Source organism: Crinia signifera, chromosome 4 (genome assembly GCF_055691185.1).
Source record: "Crinia signifera chromosome 4, ASM5569118v1, whole genome shotgun sequence".
In the NCBI taxonomy this organism is placed as follows: Eukaryota; Metazoa; Chordata; class Amphibia; order Anura; family Myobatrachidae; genus Crinia; species Crinia signifera.
Genome location: NC_139220.1, coordinates 334866931 through 334877734, shown reverse-complemented (window position 1 = coordinate 334877734; position 10804 = coordinate 334866931).

Genomic DNA, 10804 nt, shown 5'->3' with positions numbered 1-10804 from the left:
CTAGTGTACAGATATACATCATTATACTTATGCTAAGCAGGGGTATCCAGAAGGGACATTTGAGTCAAACCTTTAGGGCAATAGGCCAGACTCATCTGTAACGGTGAGAGACAGTCCATCATTTGTCCCAATTTAACATTCACATTGGAGGCATGACTGACGGTAAAGGCTTCGTGGCATTAGCTCAATACAACTCTCAATATCTCAACTCTCAAAACTATAAAAAGCCCACTTACTGTATCTTCATCTCACTGTGTCTCCTGACAGGGGAAGCAGAGACAGGTGCAGGAGAGGGTCTGTGAGGGCTGCAGCCCATAACTTGCATCATGTATCTGGAATACATTGATTGTGATAACCCAGCCACACGGTCAGTACTGCCAGCACCTTGTGTAGGCCTGATATGGCTTGTGATCAGGCTGTGTCTGGCTCATGCTGAGTTTTAACAAGGTGATACAGGTGCATTAAGGCACAGGTTCTCAAATACAGTTCTCAGGACCCCACGCAGTCAGATTGTGGCTGAGAGAAACAGGGTGCCGGGGGGACAATGTGAGCAGGGCCGCTGATGGGGGGCGGGTACTAATTACTTGGGCCCAGGCTTGCTGGAGGAACCCGGTGGGGGCCCTGGTCTGACCCCCCATAACTTCTCCCTCCGGCCCACCCGGGCAGCAGCAGCACCACACCTACAGCATGTGCTGTGCTGTCAGCAGGCTCAGCATTAGCGTCTCACTGACAGTGTGAGAGCTCATGCTGAGCCTGCTATCAGCACAGCACATGCTTTAGGTGTGTGCTGCTGCTGCTGCTGAGGTGTGAGGTGGTGGAGAGGGGGGTGAGGGATGACTTTAGAGTGTTTTTGCACCAACCTTAAACATTTTGGGGGTGTGGCCTAATCGCGGGAGGTGGCCATGCCTCCCGCGATTAGGCCATGCTCCAAACTTTTACTGGGGCCCGGCATACCTCTCGGCTGCCCTGAATACGAGCTAGTGGCTGGATAGACACAGAAGGCAGTGCTGGACTGGGAAAGCGGACGTACTGTATATCTAGGTAACTTTCAACCCTTAATAATGACGGAGAACGCTGAAATAATGGCCGACTGGCACTGGTTTGTAAAGTGAATGACGATGCTTTTAATTAGAGACAACTTAGTCACATATATCAGCAATACGGACTTCACACAAGAAATAAGATAGGTTATAGCATTGATTAATTAGAACTTATACAGGAAAAGTATAAAGACAACAGGTGCAGAAAGCAAATATTTCATACTGTACGTACGTAACGGGCAGCTCCGCCCCTCACCTGTCTAACTCCTCCCACTGTCTCTCTGCATGCCTGGTTTACAGTAATCACTTCAGTGAGTGAACATCAACATAACCGGCAGCTCCGCCCCTCACCTGTCTAACTCCTCTCACTGTCTCTCTGCATGCCTGGTCTACAGTAATCACTTCAGTGAGTGACCATCAACATAACAGGAAGCTCCGCCCCTTATCTGTATAACTCCTCCCACTGTCTCTCTGCATGCCTGGTCTACAGTAATCACTTCAGTGAGTGAACATCAATATAACCGGCAGCTCTGCCTCCGCCCCTCACCTGTCTAACTCCTCCCACTGTCTCTCTGCATGCCTGGTCTACAGTTATCACTTCAGTGAGTGAACATCAACATAACCGGCAGCTCCGCCCCTCACCTGTCTAACTCCTCCCACTGTCTCTCTGCATGCTTGGTCTACAGTAATCACTTCAGTGAGTGAACATCAACATAACCGCCAGCTCCGCCCCTCACCTGTCTAACTCCTCCCACTGTCTCTCTGCATGCCTGGTCTACAGTAATCACTTCAGTGAGTGACCATCAACATAACCGGCAGCTCCGCCCCTCACCTGTCTAACTCCTCCCACTGTCTCTCTGCATGCTTGGTCTACAGTAATCACTTCAGTGAGTGAACATCAACATAACCGCCAGCTCCGCCCCTCACCTGTCTAACTCCTCCCACTGTCTCTCTGCATGCTTGGTCTACAGTAATCACTTCAGTGAGTGAACATCAACATAACCGCCAGCTCCGCCCCTCACCTGTCTAACTCCTCCCACTCTCTCTCTGCATGCCTGGTCTACAGTAATCACTGCAGTGAGTAAACATCAACATAACCGGCAGCTCCACCCCTTATCTGTCTAACTCCTCCCACTGTCTCTCTGCATGCCTGGTCTACAGTAATCACTTCAGTGACTGAACATCAACATAATTGGCAGCTCCGCCCCTCACCTGTCTAACTCCTCCCACTGTCTCTCTGCATGCCTGGTCTACAGTAATCACTTCAGTGAGTGAACATCAACATAACCGGCAGCTCCGCCCCTCACCTGTCTAACTCCTCCCACTGTCTCTCTGCATGCCTGGTCTACAGTAATCACTTCAGTGAGTGAACATCAACATAACCGGCAGCTCCGCCCCTCACCTGTCTAACTCCTCCCACTGTCTCTCTGCATGCTTGGTCTACAGTAATCACTTCAGTGAGTGAACATCAACATAACCGCCAGCTCCGCCCCTCACCTGTCTAACTCCTCCCACTGTCTCTCTGCATGCCTGGTCTACAGTAATCACTTCAGTAAGTGACCATCAACATTGCGTGCACATTGGAATCAGGTCGTGGGCACAGTAGGATAACACAAGCTGGCATTAAGCAGGCTGAGACTTGTAGTTCATTAATGGTAGGAGTTACCCAGATTGGTTCAGGTCGAGTAAAATGTTTTTCCATCTTGAGCAATAGAGATGACAATTGTCTACACTGACACCCAAAAAATGTGAAAACCTCATGTCAACCTTCTTCATGTTGACATTTTGATCCGTCGATCTTTCCCATGTCGACCTTTATTTAATAATCCACACCCCCTCCTATTATCCTAATATAATGGGCCATGTTTCGCCTTCCATGCAATGTACGTTGTTAGCTCAGTAGGTGACATTGACAATAATAACTTGGGACGTGGTGGTAGGAAGCCAAGATCTGAATGCTACAGTCATATCTACACACCCACTATGAGTTCCCAGCTACAGTATAATCCAGTGTATTCTAAGTAAGATATCACGTGTTACAGATTGGGCCTGCAGCCACAGCAAGCCCTTCCCTGGTGTTCATCCGTGTGCCCCAATGACGCTGTATTACCATCTCGTGTGTCTTTACATGACAGATCGGTCCCAGCAGCAATTTACAACCGCTATTTGGTAGTACGGCTCCTAGGTGAATGGCTAAGCCCTCTTTTTACCGCTACACTCCCTCCACAACAGAGCTGGACAAACCGGGTCCTCGAGATCTACTAACAATTCACATTCTCCAGACAACCTAGCTGGTGCACAGGTGCAGTCATTACTAACTGTCACATTCTCCAGACCACCTAGCTGGTGCACAGGTGTAGTAATTACTGTCACTTTTCCCCAGATGACCTAGCTGGTGCACAGGTGCAGTCATTACTAACTGTCATGTTTCCCAGACCACCTAGCTGGTGCATAGGTGGAGTCATTACCAACTGTCACATTACCCAGACCACCTAGCTGGTGCACAGGTGCAGTCATTACTAACTGTCACATTTCCACAAACCACCTAGCTGGTGCACAGGTGCGGTCATTACTAACTGTCACATTTGAGTAGATGTGTCAAAGAGATGACTACAAAGGAAGAAAGAAAGGGTTTTGGGGCACACTTGATGAATGATAATTGGAATGATTTAAAAATGTACTTTTATTGGATAATTACGCTAAAATAATGGTACACTATATAAAGACAAATTAAACTCAGAAATGACATACAATGAAAAAACACCCTAGGTTCAAATATTATTATTCATAGAGTTTGTATGTGCTTTTCTGGAGTAAATATAACAACGCTTGACACAGAAATTGCCCTATAACTGTCTGCATTGACTGGTGTCCCTTGTAGTAAATGCATCCTCTATATGTGGCAATCCTCCTAATTAAATACAGAAATAGCCTTGGTCTAAGTATGTACTGAGCAGAGGAATGTAATGGTGAGTGTGAAGTTATCAGACTCACCGTAAGACTGTAATTATTATATTTTATTAGGTGTAGTGATTAATGTACTTTTTTAGTCCGTCTGTACCCTCTTATTCTCCATAGATGTTTCTATCCCCCAAATCTGTGTGTATTTCCAGAACCATAGTATTAGACTGTATGTTGCCCAAATATGGTCGGACAGGAAATACCCAGGAAAGAATTCACCAAAATGTTTTGTCCAATTACCATACTATTGTTCCTGCTATCACAGGAGGGTGGTAGCTGGGGGACAATCTTCACAGGGGGTGATCAGCACATAACACAATCAGAGGGTTATTGTTCGTTGTATTGACACTCCTGTGCATATCTCTGGACTCTAGTAGACTCTTTGGGGCCTGACCCAGCAGGGGGGGGGGCAGCAGCAGTAGCTGGGAGGGGGATATACCTGACTATTGAATCCACCAATCAAGATCCACTGCAAGCCCACTTTTGGTTTGTGCACCGTGGGAATTTAGAAGTTTTTTAAAATGACTTGCACACAAGCCAGAAGGGAGATTTTGATGGACTGTCCTGGACTAAGAGGTTATGCTCTGTCTAGGTATCGTGTGGACTTATATGCTATCACTGCTGTGTGGAGGAGTGATAGTTTTGTGCTTTGGAACTGCTGCTACAAGGACTGCCATTGGACTGCTACCCGATAACATTTATATGCTACATTTGCCTCTTGTTCCTGTGTTTGTCTACCTGTGTGTGCTGTGATAAAAATAAACCATATTTTGGTTTCATCTGCTCGGTGTCTGAGTGATTGAAGAACTCGTATCCTCACATTTGGCGGCAGCAGCAGTGGGATCATTCAGACACCAACCATCGAGCACAGAAAGCACAGAGAACAGAGGATCAGACCATATGTAAGGAAACGGAAAATGCAATAAGGTGAAGTTCTGCAAGTGAGCAGGTGTCAGTCCTGTGAAAGGGAAAATGTTTCCAAGGAAAGAAAATCGATGCCTCAAGACCCCTGGAGCAGAGGAGCTCAGGGATGGAGGTTCTTCAGTGTATCGGCAGGCTGGGAAGCTGGATCTGTTATTTATTGTCAGGAAAATGCAGTATATCTGGGAGTACTGGGAAGAAGCTCAGCAGATGATCAGCAGGTGGAGAGTATCCAGCATACAGGACAAGTTGTGTTACCTGGGGGATGCATTCCTGCACTGTAAAGGTGAGGCCACCTCGTGGAATCTGCTGGGGGAGCCAGAGTTTGTAGAATTTACAGAGGAAGTGATTGCTACAGTTACCCCGATGCTACAAAGAGGACAATATTCTGAGGCTGAAGGACAAGTCCAGAATAAATTGATGCCCCAGATAGAACCAGAGGAAAGGTCTAGAAGGGGGCTACTGCAATCTGGGCAGACAACCGAGGGGTCTGCCACAGAATTATTTGTTACCACAAGAGAAGGGTCGTTGTCAGGGGGGGGCCCTAACTGCCCTTGAAGAAATGAGTATGGAGGAGCTGATAGCAGAATGTCAGCTGCGAGGTATACCCATCCGATCCTGCACTCGCGGGGAAATCCTTCAGCAGATCCTTCAAGATCAGGGAGATCCTACAAATGCATTTGCTGATTATCGGGCATGGATCCTCCATTTTGGTGCTCAGTTGAGTGTGTGGGAACAATTGGAGTGTCTGGAGGAGTGCTTCGTGGTGGCAGAGGAAGAGGCGATTGATCGCGGGCTCTTGGATACCCCAGCATGGCAAGATCAGTGTCGCAGGGGGCGTGATGAAAGGCACCGTTTGCAACTGCTTCTCCCCCATCCTAGGGAGGAAGCTGCTCAGTGTTCTCTGCAGGGGGAGGTTATCCCCAAAGTGAAGGAAGTGGGGCCTCTGAGCCAGGCACCCCGGGAGGAGCTGCACTACAGCTTCCCTTTTGCTGAGATGGAAGATGAAGAGCTATTATCCTGCTGCCAGGGGATCTATGAGGACTGCGTCCAAGAGGAGATCACCGTGGTTAGAGGAGTATTCGCCAACATCCAGGCCACAAGAATACCAGTCACAGATGACGTCTTGTTTCAGGCTACCCAGCATATTCAGCTGGGGAAGGTGGTTATCCAGGAGGAGGAGGTGTGCGCAGAAGTGGCTGCAGGTGAGCAACTGGCTTGTAAGGGGATAGAGCTGATACGGCCTGTCCTGCAGCCACCAGCGGAATTGTTCCTCATGGAGGGTCCCTCCTCAGCCCTGGACATTGAGACCAAATGCTGTACTGAAATTTGCCATGCCACTAGTTTGGGTTGGAGGGAGGAAGGATGTGACAGAGTGGCAGAAGTGCCAGGGCCAGAGCCCCTATATTGGCCTGCTGTTTGGCAGCTGTTCCTTGTGCAAGAGGGGGAGGTGGAAAGTGCTCCCTGCCCCATTATGCCAGAGGCAAAAGTATTAGTACCCCCTATAGGTGTACCCAGTGTAAAAGGTTACAATGTTGCAGAGAGGGGGTACCCAGCATCTGAAGAAGAGGAATTGCTAAATCCCTTGTTAGTTCAAATGTATAACTTAGATTGTGATATTGCCCTTGCTGATTCTGCAAACCAGCCGCCTCTTACAAGATGGGTTTGGTATGATGTCACTCTGTGGGACTCAGGTGGTACATCCAAACCCCAGATTCTCTGCTCTACATCCCACTCCAGGTTGTTATTGGTTCCTGAACAACTTGGTACAGGGACTAAAATAGTAGGGGAAGGAATGTGAAGTTATCAGAATCACCGTAAAACTGTAATTATTATATTTTAATAGGTGTAGTGATTAATGTACTTTTTTAGTCCGTCTGTACCCTCTTATTCTCCATAGATGTTTCTATCCCCCAAATCTGTGTGTATTTCCAGAACCATAGTATTAGACTGTATGTTGCCCAAATATGGTCGGACAGGAAATACCCAGGAAAGAATTCACCAAAATGTTATGTCCAATTACCATACTATTGTTCCTGCTATCACAGGAGGGTGATAGCTGAGGGACAATCTTCACAGGGGGTGATCAGCACATAACGCAATCAGAGGGTTATTGTTCGTTGTATTGACACTTCTGTGCATATCTCTGGACTCTAGTAGACTCTTTGGGGCCTGACCCAGCAGGGGGGGGGGGCAGCAGCAGTAGCTGGGAGGGGGATATACCTGACTCTTGAATCCACCAATCAAGATCCAATGCAAGCCCACTTTTGGTTTGTGCACCGTGGGAATTTAGAAGGTTTTAAAATGACTTGCACACAAGCCAGGAGGGAGATTTTTTGGACTGTCCTAGACTAAGAGGTTGTACTCTGTCTAGGTATCGTGTGGACTTATCTGCTATCACTGCTGTGTGGAGGAGTGATAGTTTTGTGATTTGGAACTGCTGCTACAAGGACTGCCATTTTGGACTGCTACCCGATAACGTTTATATGCTACATTTGCCTCTTGTTCCTGTCTTTATCTATATGTATGTGCTGTAATAAAAATAAACCATATTTTGGTTTCATCTGCTTGGTGTCTGAGTGATTGAAGAACCTGTATCTTCACAGTGAGTATTGCTAGATACGGTGCTCCTTCAACGAGGCAGTGGTGTTTCTGCTGTCTCTGTATATTTGCGGCTCTGGGTATTCCCTGTTGGTCCCCCAAACAGGTCCCCCAAACCCGGCCAATCACTGCTTAGCTTCTGAGTTCGGATTGGATTTCAGGCGAGCCAGTGATGTATGGTCGTAAGTTCCTTATAGATGATAGTACCCTCTGCCCTTATGGAGGAACTCAGATGTACTTCTGCTTTTTGCCGTGAGTGGCCTTCTGATACCAAGTTGTATTGCAGAGAGTTCACGGCACGGCAAATGAGAGAGTAACAGAAAACTTCTGCTGTCACCGTCTATCAATGATATGGAATGGTGGATGAGAGTGACAGGCTTCAGCAGTTATCCCCCATGAAGAATAATTTAGTAGGAAAAAGAAGAGATGTACCCAGGTCTCCGAGAGGAGTCATACAATTGGTGTCAATATCAATTTAATTGCACACCAAATTGCATACAGGAGATATTTTTCAAAAGAGTTCTGGTGGGTTTGATAGGCATACACATCATGTGTCTGTTGTGTTAGACTCCCCAGTTGTTTGACCAGGCTTAAGTAGAAGTCAGGTCAGCAACTTGATACATAAAAGATATAAATACCAGCACAAAGAAGTTACCACAATTGCATAATTAGCTAATTTATAATCAGTAAGGTCTCTCTCTCTCACATTAGTCATTCCAATGCCAAATGAGCCATTACAGGCACTGGTATCAGTGTGGTTAGGAGCGAGAGATATGTATGAATATAGATGCTGGGAAAAAAAAATCTAACTAAAGTGTGTATAGTGGGCTACGGGGTAATCTGGCTAAATTATCGGCTATAGCCAGGGCAAAAGGTAAAAGTACCCCAGGTTGTGTGTGTGTAAACAAACGATACAACAGGGTTGAGTGTTTCTAGACAGACTTATATAGTACCTGCTACCCGTAGTGGGGATTGCTGTGAGTTGCCGTGATAGTCGCGGTATCTGAGGCGCAGGGTAGGTGACCCACCGTTAAAGCTAACCTGGAGCCAATCTCTTTATAGGAGGCTGTGGGCACCCGGAGCTAGAGTGAGCAGCGGCAGTCACGGCACCCGCAGCCGGAGGTTTGTCTGGTGGTGTAGACCTGTATCCTGGAGGAAGTGCTATGCCGGGACTGGAGGGTAGAGGAGTGGCAGAGGCGTTATCTGACACGTGTTTCGCAGCAAGGGCTTGGTCACAGGCATTAGCTGACACGTGTTTCGCAGCGAGGGCTTGGTCACAGTGACCATAGTAGTTCTGTGTTGTTTATTGCGATTGCGCAAAGAGCGTGATGGACAAGTTCAAGGACCAATAATGTTTGTAAGGAGGTAATGCGATAAAAGTGTGTATCTGCCTCTGGTCACTGCGCTGAAGTGATTAGCATATTGGACCTATTGGTTTAAGGCTGAAGTGATTAGCATATTGGATCCTATTGGTTTTAAGGCATAGGTGTGTGGAGGTTGCAGGGGCAGATCCAGAATAAAATGACAGGGGGGGTACCATGATAAAAGAGGGTTTAGGTGGGGGAGGGGCAGTGTTAGTGGTGCCAGTGTACATGCTAAGAGAGCAGCAGAGAGAGGGTGGGAATGGGATTAAAAATAGGCCCTGGCATTTAAAGTACGCAGGCCCACCATGGTGACAAAAGTGAAGGATGTAGTTGTGCCACATAATGCCACACGGATTGAGCCAAAATTTACATAATAACACACGGACTGAGCCAAAATTCACATAATGCCAAATGGATTGAGCCAAAATAAACATAATGCCATATGGATTGTGTCAAAATTCACATAATGCCACACGGATTGAGACAAAATTCACATAATGCCACATGTATTGAGCCAAAATTCACCATACGTTTCATAAACAGGAACATTGTCCACCAAACATTTACACCATAATGTCCATTACACGTTAAGTTACACGCCATTATGTCCATTATGTATTATGTCAAACACCATAATGCCTATTAAAAATTATGCTACATAAGTGCTGCTTATCTACATGCTCATTGCCAAGGGTCCCATGCTCATTGCCAGAGGTGCCATGCTCATTGCCATGTGGGATTACATGCTCATTGCCAAGGGGAATACATGCTCGCGGTAAATGGGGGACAGCCGCCAGGCAGAAGTGATAGCCACTGACAGTGGCAGAGCCTGGCTGTATTCAGAGCACTGCAGGTCCTGGCTATTTGAAATAATACCCTTTCACACCAGAAAATGCATTCCCAGGTTGGCCCCTTTTACACCAGCCTAGTCTTGGTGTGAGGGGGAGAGAAAACCACCCCTCCCCCCCTTTAACCAGTTATCTCATTTAACCGGCTATATCTTCGGAACTAACTGACCCATTTACATGAGACAAGTATCATATTAAAGAACTTTTGAGTGGGCTTTGAATGATTTTGGTCCATTGAAACTGGAACGTTTGGTTCCAGAGTAATCTGCCCTCAAAGAACATGAACAGCCATGAAATTACATTTCAAAAATAAAAAAAATAGTTTACACGTAATATCTCTGGAACCGATTGACCGATATGGATCAGCCTGGTATCATATTGAAGGCCCAGCGATTTGGAATTGAATAAAATCAACCACAAGCTTCTGTGATGCCAGAGGGGGAACTGGCAGCCGTCATAACCGGGTGGGGGTCGGAATTGATGGGTCCCATATTATCCTATGGGGAAAAAACGTTACAGCTTTGCCAGGCGATATCTCCGGTTCCCGGGGGGCTAGAGACACGGGGCTGGGCTCGTTGGAAAGCCCTGGTCATCAGCTACAAAATGCCCGGGTGCCCCCCCCCGCCTGAATCCGCCACTGGGAGGTTGCAATGAATGTATGTGATTAACACAATGGAGACCAGTTGCTAATGATGATGCTGTTAACTTAAATAGATCCTGAGTGAGACGTGGACGTTTGTTGATGCTAACAGTTTACCTGTGCATTGTAAAAATTCAAATATACCTAATCAGCAAGTCATGAAAATGCATCAACAATAGCCATCAAAAATAGCAGATAAGTGGTTATTAGTTTGATAATTGTACAGCACCTGCTAAATGAGTATAAAATAAAAATAAAGATGAATAAATGGAAAAAATATATATATAAATGAAAAATAATAAAAATATTAAAAAAGGGATAAAAGAAAATGTGTATAAACAAAAATATAATAATAAATGGAAATTAAATGAGTAAATAAAGAAATATAATATTTATATACAAGAGGGGGGGTGGTAGAAATTATAAATG